Source organism: Talpa europaea (assembly GCF_964194135.1).
Source record: "Talpa europaea genome assembly, chromosome: 7".
In the NCBI taxonomy this organism is placed as follows: Eukaryota; Metazoa; Chordata; class Mammalia; order Eulipotyphla; family Talpidae; genus Talpa; species Talpa europaea.
The window spans coordinates 127,150,144-127,163,256 of NC_140074.1; the positions used below are offsets into that span (position 1 = coordinate 127,150,144).

Below are 13,113 nucleotides of genomic sequence, written 5' to 3' on the forward strand. Positions count from 1 at the left end.
CCTGAAAAAAAAAAAAGAAGGGAATGGAGGCATCACACTCCCAGACTTCAAACTATGCTACAAAGGCTTCTCTTTTTGACTGTAGTTTTCCACAAGTGATCAAATGTGTCAGATTTTGTGAGTAGGGCAAAGTTATCTAAATGTGAAAGAGTTATAGAGACAGTTTACATAAAACATTGACAGTTCTGTAGGAAAATTTCTGTTACTTAGAGTAAAAAAATGTTTGGAAATGTATATTCAAAAAGTTAACTGATAATTTCTATGTGGTAGAATATGAATGTTTGTTTTATTAACATTTTGTTTTATAAATCATAACATTATTTATTACTCATAAAAACAAAAACAGCCATGAAAAAAGATTCATGACATTTTCCCAAAGCTAGTATTTGGAGAGTAGAACTATATTCAGAGTTTTATTTGAGAAGTTGACATTTATTTCTTTTAAAAGTGAATATAAAGTTTGTTTCTGGCTATGATGGAGTAAATCTATTACAGCCTACGTCTCCCACAGCTAAAATCTCTGGTCAAATAGAAAACCACTTAACTGAGGGCTCTGAGAAGTAAATAATAGCAGGCTGATTGGGGAGAAGATGAAACATGAAAAATGGCAGTGAGTTTCCTGTTTTTATTCTCCTTCTCTAACTTGGTCACCAGGGTGGGTGAATTACAGATTTGTATAGTGGATGTGCTCAGCAACAACTTCCAGAGAAACGTACCTTTTTGAACAGAGGGCTGAAAAATGTATCAGAGATGTGAGGAGAATCCTATATTTTTTTCTGACCCATCCTCAGTTGAACTTCTATGCGGTTGTTGTAGTGCAGTGGCAGGAGTTGGAGCCCATGGTTAGATGAACCAGGAAAAGGTAATTCTGTCATGCAAAGAATTTTGGGGGGCAGTTTCTGTAATTTTTACCCTGTTTTGTCTCTTGCCACTCTGTTGGGAGGGGGAGTCATTCAAAACTGTGTGACAGTGTGAGGAGCTCAAACTCAGATGGAACCCATCACTCTGGCCTTTGGAACTAGGAAAAGAAGCCCATGGATTTGGAGAGCATGGAGGGAAGTCCAGGAGAAAAGGCATCCCTAATTTTGTGTATGGACAAACACAAGTACTAGCCTCTCTCAAAGGTATGCATGTGTGAAATACCCTAAACAAATGTAGCAAAGGTTTGGAAAACTGAACTGTGATTTAAACCATTGGCATAGTTCCAGATAACCCCTGAATGTTCCCTATTAGGGGCAGACTCAAGTGGCATTGTAAAGCCTTTGAACATGGATCTGCCATTGGAACACTGTCCCCAGAAGGAGAGATGAAAATTGTAATCTGATCTAGTAGTAGTTGATTGACAGCTGAAATAAACAAACCAACAAAAAAGTCAACATTTTTTAGTACCTCACAGCATAAACATAATGATTATGATCATAATTCCTTTGATCATTAGGGAATTAAATTTTAGAGATCAGTAACAACTTATTTGGAAAGTAGGCAGATATTTGGAAAGTAAACAACATCTAATTCCTGGGTAGAAGATGTCTTAAGGAGAATTAGAAAATATTTTTAAATGAATTAAAATGAAAATGCAACCTATCAGAATTTGTGGGTACAACTATAAGCAAGTCTTAAAGGGAAATTTATTGTATGAAATACTTATGTTAGAAAAGAAAGAGGAGTTCTGTTATTTCTCTGGAAATTGCCCTGTGAGCAGAGAGCAAATGAAGGAACTTTTTGTTCAAGAAAATCAACTATAACTTGGTAAGAACAGAAGAGCTTGTCGTATTTGAGCCATGACTTGCTTTTACCCTTCCGCTATTCCTTTCAGATAAATTTCATGGAAGTTCCATTCCCAATAGGACTAACCCAGAAGTCTCAGTCTTTCTGTGTCTTCCAAATCATGGGATTTAGTATCTCATTGGGAGGGACTTGCTGCCAGCTTTTCTCCTCTCAGAGTCTAAGTTGAAGAGGCTAAATTATTGGTGAGTGAAACTGAGTGATTGGGTTGAGTACGGTCCTCCACCCAGTCCCCACTTATAGGGCAAAGCCTCTATCCCAGCAACAATAAGCTTAAAAGTGGGGCCCTGATTGTCCTCATCTTGCATTGTACATAGGGCAGAGATTTCACACAAGGAAGGGTAGACCAAGAAAACAAGAGGCTAAGTCCCCTGAATTGCATCCAGAATAGTGGTTCAGAGATTTTGCACATGGGAAGAAGAATTCAAAAGAACAGAGAAATCAGGAGCTTAATTCCTCCCACAAAAGCCAAAACAAAAAAACAAAACAAAAAACAAAACTTACTATATTAGACACAGAGTATTGGAGAGTTCAAGCTTAAGGGTGAGCTGGAAAGCAATGGAGGTTTTAGTGGATGCGAATAGGAGACTGGTAGTTCCATTTAATTAAGAGCAGTAGGCTAAATTATAGACTGACAAGTTCACTAGAGAAAAACTAAAGAGACAGTTAAGATCCTCATGGAATTAGAAAAATCCTCCAATTCTTGCCTCAACATCAACCTTTGCTGAATTGAATCAAGACTGTGGAGCAATTCATGGCCCAGGCCATTGTTGGAAACAATAGAGCAATCAGCCAGAAATTCATGGAGTCTGACAGCTGGGTATGATATATAGTTTAATGTATAGTTTATAGACATATGGTTTAACAGAGAGATGAGGGAAATAAATAATCAAGGAGAACTCTGCTACAACCAATGTCAGCCCAGAGTGACTGTGTATCCCCAAGGCTGCTTCCACTGAGGGGTGATACAAAGATTACTAAGGTGAAATACACTTTTCTGAAATAATCTACCCAATCCACTAAACAAATGAACAAGCTAGCAACCAATCCAAAAATTGCCTCTGGAGAGGGTAAAGGGGAATGGGGATCAAGAATCAGAATTTGTGCACTATACTACCTAAAATGTTTAGTTTTCAAGAAAAAAATTGCAAGGCCTACAAATAAACAGGAAGGTATGACCCATACACAGGTAAAAACTCAGGTGACAGAATGTGCCTATGAGAAGGCCCAGAGGCCAGATTTAAAGACTTGAAAGTAGCCATTAGAAATATGTTAAAAAAACTAGAGGAAACCGTGTTTAAAGAAGTAAAGGAAGTTTAGATGGTTATGTCTCATCAAGTGGAGAATATCAATAAAGAGTTAGAACTTACATAAATAAGAACCAAATAGCAATTATAGAATTAAATAATATTATAAGGAAAGTGATTTTTTATTAGAGGAGCTCAACAGTAGATTTACTGGCAGAAGAAAGGATCAGTGAATTTGAAGATAGATTGATAGAGATTAAGTAAGGTGAAGAACAGGGAAAAAAGAATAAAGAAAAATGACCAGTGTGTTGAAAAATGTGTTACACTATTATATACATCAACATATATATAATGGAAATACCAGAAAGGAGGAGAAAAATATGAAGAAATAATGATTAAAAGTTTCCAACATTTGATAGAAATATCAGCCTATACATCCAAGAAACTCAATGAACTCTGAATTAGTATAAACACAAAAGTTTCATACCCAGGCACACTGTAGAAACAAATGTTGAAAGACAAGAGAAAATCTTTAAAACAGCAAGAGGAAGAGGAACAAAGTCCAAAATCATGAATCTCAACTTCCATGTAAAGAAACTGCCCCCCCCCCAAAAAAAAAAGAGCAAATGAAACACAAAGCAAGAGATAAAGGAAATGATAAATATTAAAACAGAAATCAATGAAACTTAATAGAAAAAAAGAGAAAAAGCAATGAAATCAAAAGCTAGACCTTTAAATAATAAATAAAATACATAAACTTTTTTTTTTTTTAAAGATTTATTTATTTATTTATACAAGCACTGGGTACAGTCAGAAGCGTGAGAGGATGAGAGGATTCAGCAGAGCAGAGCAGGGAGCAGAACAGACAGACTGATGAAATACACTGCTGAGGGGAGCAGCGGGGGTTAGGAGAGGTCTGCATGCCATGTGGGACCCTCGCTGGTGGCCAGGGATTGAACCGGTGCTGCAGAGGCTGCAGGCAGCTTCGCAGCCCAGTGCTCAACCGCTACGCCACCAGGGGAGGCCCAATACATAAACTTTTAACCAGACCAACCAAGAATAAATGAGAAAAGAATAGATTTGATATATCATTTATGGCAGAGGAGCTATTACTACAGACCCTATTGTTGAAGTAAAATATGTGATTACAGCAGACAACTTGATAGGTCTAATTTGATAACATCGATGATAGGGATAAATTCTTTGATTTGAAACAAACTATCAAACTCACTCAAGAAGATATAGAAAACCTCAATAGTCCTATATCTATAAATAAGTTGACTTTTAGTTAAAATCTTTCCAAAAAAGTAACTTCAAGTGCATAAAGTTTCACTGACAAATTTGGCCAAACAATTAAAAAAAAATAATACTAATTCTGTACAATCTCTTCCAAAAGCTGAGAGAAGAAAACACTTCTCAATTTATAAGGCCAGAAAATATTTGTGGATATCTGACAAAAGACTTTTACCCAGAGTATATTAAAAAAATTAATATATAAAAAAATTTTCAAAATTCAGCAATAAGAAAACAACCCAATAAAATGGTGGGATTAAAGATACTGCAATAAGATATTATCATATACTTATTAGAATGGTTTAAATAAACAAACATAAACCTGACATTGCCAAATGTTGTACTCTTAACTTTTGCTAGTGGGGATGTGAAATGTTAATTTAGAAGACAGTTTAGTAGTTTTTATTTTTTTAAAAGATTTATTTATTTATTTATACAAGCACTGTGTACAGTCAGAAGCGTGGGAGAGTGAGAGAATTCACCAGAGCCATATCAGGGAACAGAACAGGCAGACTGACGAAATGCACTGTTAAGGGGAGCAGCAGGCATGGCAGGAGAGGTCTGTCACGCCATGTGGGACCCTTGCCAGCGGGCAGGGATCGAACCGGCGCTGCAGAGGCTGCGGGCAGCTTCGCAACCCAGCGTTCTACCACTGTGCCACCAGGGGAGGCCCTGACATTTTAGCAATTTTTAAAAAGAAGTTACATACATTTACCACATGACCCAGCAATCTTACTCCTAAGTATTTTGTTCAAACAAAAACCTATATGGAAGTATTTCTAACAGTCTTTTTTTTGTTGTTTAGCCAATAAAGTGGATGAATTTCAAAAGCATTATAGTCAACTAAAGAAGCCAAATAAAAAAGGCTATGCAATTTTTCTATTACTGGTTTCACCATTGTATGCGTTTGTTACAGAGTCACATACTAAATAGATAAAACATTTTTAAATTGAATGTGTTGTTTCCCATGAGGAGTCAGCCAAAAGGCAATATATTACTCTCTCATCTTGTGTTTTATTTATGATTTAAGGAAGAAGAAAAAAGTCATTTGTCCTCCTGGCCTGCAAGTATATTTCCATTTAAAACTGTAGCTTAAAATGAGTGAGAGAGCTGGAGTCTATCAGAAAAACTAACAATTTCTGTTTCTGTATGTAGAATTTTTCCTTTTTTAAGTCAGTTTTCACCTTGAGTTACCTTTTTGAAAGAAAAATGAAAAATGTCTTGATATGGGATAAATTGCTATGGTTGATGTTTTATTTTTGAAATGGTTATGGCAGTTTCTAAAAATGAAAAAAAAAATGGCTAGAGAAGAAAAAGCAAGTGCAAGAATGGGATACCCAGTGGGCGTTTATGCAACTGATCTAATTAGGACAAAAAAAATTCCCTATAAATGATATCATTTTAATAAGGCTAGAAATTAACATCAACCAAGTAGTTTCCTTTTCATGTTTCTACCTGAAAGTTAAAATCGAAGTACAAAACACTTCTGAATAGTTATGTTTAAAAGGCAATGATTAAAGCTTAGTGTGAATTACAATGACTAATGGTGACTTTTGATAAAATTCTATGATGTGGCCAAAGTGATACTGAGGACTAATGATCCTTTATTTAATTTAAAAAGCAGCAAAGCAACAACTAATCCCAAACAAAAAATAAAAAAAGAAGTAATTTTCAGCAGTAAGAAATGATTAAAATTATCAAGGTACACATCAACGTGGATGTATTTCAAAAGCATTTTGCTGAACTAAAAAAGCCAAATTGAAATGGCTATTAGAACCAAACCATTAGAACTGATTAAGGAACTGGATCTTTGCAAGGAACTATAAAATGGGAAACTCTGTGTTGCCTTCAGTGTTATCTAAAAATATGAGAGGACAAAATAATGTTAAGAGTTGAAAAGAGATCAGAACGACAGAAATGGTGAGCTAACAGTTATAGGCAAATATTATATTTGCTGGCATATAAAGTGAATTGGTCTTGGGAACATTATAAATGTCAAGGAGAAGTTGGCAGCAACTGTTTATCACTCATCCTTCCCTTGTCTTTTCAACTAGGTCACATTTTTCTTGCTCCTCTACTTTCCCTGTAAGGAATCTGGGAAACCTGACTGTTCCACTTACTGTGGCCTCCTTCAGTGTGACCTGTTGAGAACTACTAATCCTCCTCCAGGTGCAGCTATGTCTGCCCCTTTATACAGAACAGATACTGAGCTCTTTCCTATCTCTACCAGTGTAGCCGGCAGATGAGTCTGTCCAGTTGAAATAAGCTGTTCAAAAGGATGAGCTGCCCAAGGTGTGAACTCACATTGTAAACTAAATAAAATGGCTCAGTTTTAGGCCATGAAGGTTTGGAGTGATGTGTTTTGCATCAAAAAACTAATTGAAATAGTAAATATTAGCAGACATTTCTCTAAAGTAGTCATGCCAACTTGAGTCCTCATCAGCAGTGTGTGCCAGTTTCTATTCCTCTTCTTCCTCCCCAATACTTGGTATTGCAGGTTAATTTTTTAAATTAAAAATATGTAGCCATTCTTGAGAGTGATTATTGATATGGTATCAAGATACTGTATTTTCTTGATGACAAAGTTTTCGTATGTTATGGGGCGTTTGGATAGCTTCTCTGAGTGAAGTACCCACTGAAGACTGCCAACTTTTCTTGGATTGTCTCCCATTTTCTTACTAATATGTAAGGGTGTTATATCTTTTTTAGATAAGAGGCCTCTTGGGATATATTGTAAAATATTTTCATCTACTTTATTGTTTTCCTTTATTGTTTTACTGGTGTCTTTGATAACAGAAATTTTAAAGTAATGCGATTTGTTTTCTCATATTTTACTTATGGTTGGTGCTAGTTTGTATCTTTTTTTTTTAAGATTTATTTATTTATACAAAAACTGGGGTACAGGCCAGATGCACAGGAGGGTGATAGGATTCACCAGAGACAGAGCGGGGAACAGAACAGGCAGACTGACGAAATACACTGCTGAGGGGAGCAGCAGGCCAGACAGGAGAGGTCTGCCATGCCATGTGGGACCCTCCCTGGCCGGCCGGGATCGAACCGGCGCTGCAGAGGCTGCGGACAGCTTCCCAGTGTGGTGTTCACCTGCCTGCGCCACCAGGGCTAGCCCTAGTTTGTGTCTTATTTAAGACCTTTGGCTAGCTTAAGGTACTGAAGATGTTCTTCCCAGGGTTTCTTGTAGAAACACTATCATTTAACTTTTTAAATTTAGATCTGCATGCTATTCAGAGGTTTCTGGTTTAGGTTGTAAGATAGTTGAGATTTATTCTCCCTCTGTATAGTCTATATATCATTTATTGAAAAGGTCAGACTTTTCCTGCTGCATTGCAGTGCTATTTGTCTCATAAATCAGGTGACTGTACGAGTCTGTTTGCATCTTGTTCCTTTGGCATATTTGCTTTTCCTTGTGTCATTGGGCTGTGCCTTTATAGTATTAGATTTATGCTTATTAAATGTTTGTTGAAATGTTGTGATTAGACCAAGGAATCAGTTTCTGTTTTTTTGTAATATTTCTTTGGGAAACATTTTTCAGTTCTAAAATATTGTCATTATTTTGGAACATGATTGATTTGAACTTTGGGAACGAGTGTGTTTTATGCTATAGAGAGAATTTGGCAGTTCTTTTGATTGAGGGTATGATGTAGAAACACCTATTTTTAATTGTGTTGCTAGTAATATATTGCTTGGTAGTATTCTTACCTCTAAGACAGATAAAATGTCTTTTTATATTTCTGGACCAGTAGTTGATCAACATTAGTCCATAGAGAGTATATGGTCACCTTGACCAAATCCTAGAAAATTTGAAAAACCAAACTGACAGAACTCTTTGTAACCAAACAAATCTCTGCTAAAAAAAACCTAAACAAAATATCAGAAACCAGTTTGCATTAGATAGCATTCATATATCTGTATCTGATTTTCTTTTAAGTTATCATAGGTTTTATTATTGTGATTCTGTTTATTTCTTACACAAGAAATGTTTAGTCATGTAATTTATTCATGCCATTGGAACTTAATTATTTTTGGCTTTGCTTTCCATATACTATTTTGTTAGACTTTAATGTTTCACATAAGTCCTTTTTATCTTCCATTTTGGACATTCTTTATTGTGGTATTCTTTCTTGAGGTATTATGAGAGAACAAGAAGTTTTCTAAAGAGGCATGAAAAAAGTAAATGTTAAGACTGTTTACAGATTGCTTCAAGTCCATGTTACTTGTGGATTACAAAGTGGGAACATTTAACTTCAAAGCACATCTGGCTGCTGTTACAAAATCAGAAAATAGATTGCTTATTTCCCTCAAATAGACTCAAGAACATGCTTTACTATGAATAATTCCTATTACATATTAAAAGTGGTTATGAGACAAACTCAATGTAATGTAAATGAACAACAACAAAAGATTTGTACTTGTTTAAAGAATTCAATGTTGCTTTAAAATATTACAACAGACTTTACTTTTTGTCAGTTATTGTAATAAAGGACATTTATGATAAAATGATTCCTTAACTTCTGAATTTAATGATTTTAAAGATGAAGAGGATAAAATAGGAGTTATTTCTGCATAGTTGAAAGACTACATTGTAATTAGCTAAACCAATATTTTGTACCCTGCTTATAAATGTAGAGCTGGGTAAAAATAAGTCACAGATGGTTTTCTTGGCTTTTGGCTTTAAATTTTAAGCTTAATTAGAGCTTGGACATCTTTGAGAATTCCCTGTTTCCCACTTCCTTTATTTTCCCCTTATATTTAATTCTGCTTCATGAGTTAAGTTTTTATATTTTTGCAGATTTGCATGTGTCTTTGAAGGACTTACTTTCTGTGCTGGTTTTCTCCATCCCCAAAATAGAGAATGGCTACTTACTTTTCATATATACCTTCAGACAATAAATATGTGTTGAGTGTACTTTGCTGCCTGCTGGAAATTTACTGCCTCTATTTTTTCAAAAAACTGTGTATATATAGTACAGTGTTGTTTACTAAGGAATATGCCTCTTCTCTCGTATGATATTCAAGTGGATTTTATTATTATTTTTTACTTAATAGAATTTTTCCAAATTAAATGTAATAATTCATAGACCCACCAGTAATGCTCCAGATCTTGAATACTTTTATTGCCAAATTTTTGTGTATGCCAATCTGGTGGCTGAAATATATCATCATTGTGGTATTACTTTACATTTTTCATATTTCCACACAGATCAAGTGTATTCTCATGTTTATGAATCATTCATAATTCCTCATCCATGAATTGTATGTCACTCTTTTCCCCTTTCCTTCTATTTATTGATTTTTAAAGACCTTCTTTACATACCTTGGGGACCATGTGCAAACATCTAGTTTAGGGCTTGTCTTTTAATGTTACTTGTGGTATCTTTCTTGGAGACAAGTCCTTAAAGTCAAGGTCATTCTTCTAAATTGTTTTCTGAAAGTTTTTATAGTTCTGCTTTTAATTATAAGTATTTAGCCCACAGGGAATTTATTGTATATGGTGTGAGGAGACAATCTGATTTAATTATCTTTCATTTATTGAACACACCCTTGTTTTCTCAATCATTTGCAATGCCAGCTCTTTCATGAATCATGCTCTCATACATATTTGGGTTTCTGGTACTTTCTAATTGGCTTGTCTTCATTACTACAGTCTTACTATAGTATGTCTTAGTAAGTCACCTCACTTGGCTTTTTTCTTCTAGCTTGTCTTGGTTATTCTTATCTATTTACATATATTTATAATGAATTTATTAACTTTTCCTAAAACCTGTTGAAATTTTGGTTTGGATAAATGTAGTCAAGTTAGGGAGAGATGGCATTTTTATAATATTGAGACTATAGAAAAGTATGATTTCACTATTTCAGTCTTACAAAAAAAGTTTAATTATTTTCTCACTGAATAATTGAAATACATTTTCTTAGATTTAGCTTATGATATATATGTTGTTTTGTGATTATAAGTGATTTCTTTGTTTAATCATATTTTTTCCTAGATGATCTTTGTAAATTTACAGAAGTGCAGTTGACTTGGCCAAATTCTTACTAATTTTTATATTTATTTTTAAGGTTCTAGATCTATGGCTACATGTAAATGATGAAGCATTCTTTTTTTCTTTCTAATCTTTGTGACCTCTTCTCCCCTCCTCCTCCTTTTCTTGGCTTTTTGTACTGTTTAAGATTCCAGTACAGTGTTTAATAACAGTATGTTCACACTTAGAATCCATGTATTGTTCCAACTGTTAAAGGGAGTACTTTCAGTCTTTCAGATTAAGAAACAGATTAAGGATGCTTGCTAATTTGTTTTTGTAGATTTCTAATGTCTTTTTTTCTCAAGCCCCTTTATCTTTGTGAAATTAAGTTCCAAACTCTTTTTTGACCTTTGTGATATCTCAGTTAGTTCCCTGAGATGTAATTGAGATTTCAGTGAGGGCTCTCTTTGCTGTCTGGGCTTGAACTCCCAAATTCCATAGATTGCTGGTGTGGCTTTTCCATGGCAAAATCCTCAGAAGCAGCAGCACGCTGCTATGCCTGTGTTCTTTTGCCTGGCCTGTCTCTCAGACATACGTATGCTGGACCCTCCTAAGTGAACATCTGGCATTTCCTCTGCACAGGTCTTTCTCGCTGGTGCCCTGTTTCATAGCTTTTAGTCTCTCTGGCTGCCACAAACTGTGACCTCTGCCTTCTTCACTCACTGGGATCCTATGGTCTGTGGGTCGCTGGCTCACTGTGCCATGGGTGAGAGATTGTCTCAGAGAGTCGTGGCGGACAACTAGTTTAACTTGTGACTCTGACTCACTCTTTCAGGATTTCTACCCTTGATGCTTGCTTTTTATTTTCAGAAATCTGTAACCTCGTGGGTTTTGTCTAGATTTTTTTGGGGGGGCAGGAAGGTTAGTCATTTCTTCGTTAATCTGAAAATCTAAGTCAGTTTTAATTTTTAATTTTATTGCTTCTACATTCTCTGATGAGTTGATTCTTCAAAGAAGAATCCATTACCTTTCTTGTCAAATTGGGTATGGATTATTATCTTCCATGATGATTAACTATAACAAATCCTTGAGGAACTTCACACATTGGGATTTTTGAAGGAGGACAGCCTAATAATATATATTTGAATCTTTTTTTTTTTTTAATAGAGGCATGTTTTATTTATTTATTTATTTGTTTTGTTTTGTTTACACAAGCACTGGGTACAGTCAGAAGCGCGGGAGGGTGAGAGGATTCACCAGAGCCAGAGCGGGGGGCAGAGCAGGCAGAAGGACCGAAGGACACTGCTGAGGGGAGCAGCGGGCGGCAGGAGAGGTCTGCGCGCCATGTGGGACCCTCCTCCGGTGGCCGGGGAGCAGCCGGGGATTGAACCGGCGCGGCAGAGGCTGCGGGCAGCTTCGCAACCCAGCGCTCAACCGCTGCGCCACCAGGGAGGCCCTAATAATATATATTTGAAACAGTTTGTCAGATGATGCTAAAGGTATACTCCAGCATAAGAACAACTGCCATCATTTGATGTCATGGCAAGGCTGTACTGGTACCTGTGCACTTTGAGAGTGTATCCATGTGATACACTCAACCAACTCACATCATGTGAGTTTATGATGTCAAGAGGTTAGAATTCCTTGATATTGATGTTTAATTCCCACTTCATTTTTTAGTGAAATGGTTGGGATTGTGGTCAGTATTTCTAATTTATCATATAGTATATGAATTCAGTAAATATTTCATTGAAAGGATATTATGTGTTAGATGTGGTGCTGGATGCCAGGAGTACAAAATTGAGATGTTATCATCCTCCTGCTTGTGTTCAAAGATGGACATGGAGACATACTGACAAACTAGAGGGCTGGGAAAGATGAGGGTGCTTCAGCAGCTGAGCAGAGGGTCGGAGCAGGTACTGCTCATCCCTCCTCCTTTTCTCCGCCCCTCCCTCCTCCCTGCCCATCTCACTCCCTCTCTCTCTCCTTCACATCATAGTGAATATTTGTTGGGGGACCACTACCTGCCAGACTCCCATAGTGGGCACTAGGGATAGACGGGTTACAAGACAACCCCAGCTCATTTACAGAGCTGGCACTGTTTTGCATAGGAGAGATGTTAGATCATAAAAGGAATGAACCTCCAGGGTACCACTGTAGTAGTTGCAATTTAACTCATTTTCCGGTGGAGAGATCATTCCTAATCTGAGAGTAATGAATAAGATCATCACATGAGGATGTTGGGAGAATGATTTCGTAAATTGCAAGGACTCAGATAGGGAGGAGAGAGTAGTCCTTTCAAGGCAAAACAGTAGTTTGGTGTTCCAGGAATACAGAGTATGTTGGGGTGTAGGTGAGTCTGAAAAGGAAAATGTGGGAGGACTCCTGATGGAATTTTCTATTCTAGTTCCTATTGTGGAGGTAAATTTCGGGATTCATACATCCAGTCTGCAATTAAATGAGACTAAAGAGACAATTAGGTATGTGATTGTAGGAGCTAGAAGGCTGCACAAGATAATGCATAGAGGCAGAAGGAACCTATGGTATTCTGGAAATATAAGTCATTCAGAATTCTGGGAGAACAAAATATGAGGTGAGGAACATGGAGGTGAGACTTTGCAGTTAGGTTGTGTGAGGATCATGAAGGTGCATTTACATATGTAGAGGAGTTTGTGTTTTATCATTTATCTGTTAGGGGACCACTAAAAATATATATTATCCATTATAAAAATGGATTAAATAATTAGCACATGTAGAAAACATTTTCATAGAGCAGCTTAGTTCTATATTTTATCAAATAAGAACTA

At 36.2% G+C, this 13,113-nt stretch overlaps 1 protein-coding gene across 1 annotated transcript in view; it reads left to right on the top strand.

Annotated features, from left to right (window-relative positions):
* Nucleotides 1–13,113, top strand: part of CEP112 (centrosomal protein 112) — a gene marked incomplete at both ends in the record, with an annotated part of 340,823 nt that overhangs the window by 34,604 nt on the left and 293,106 nt on the right. The window lies entirely within an intron of this gene.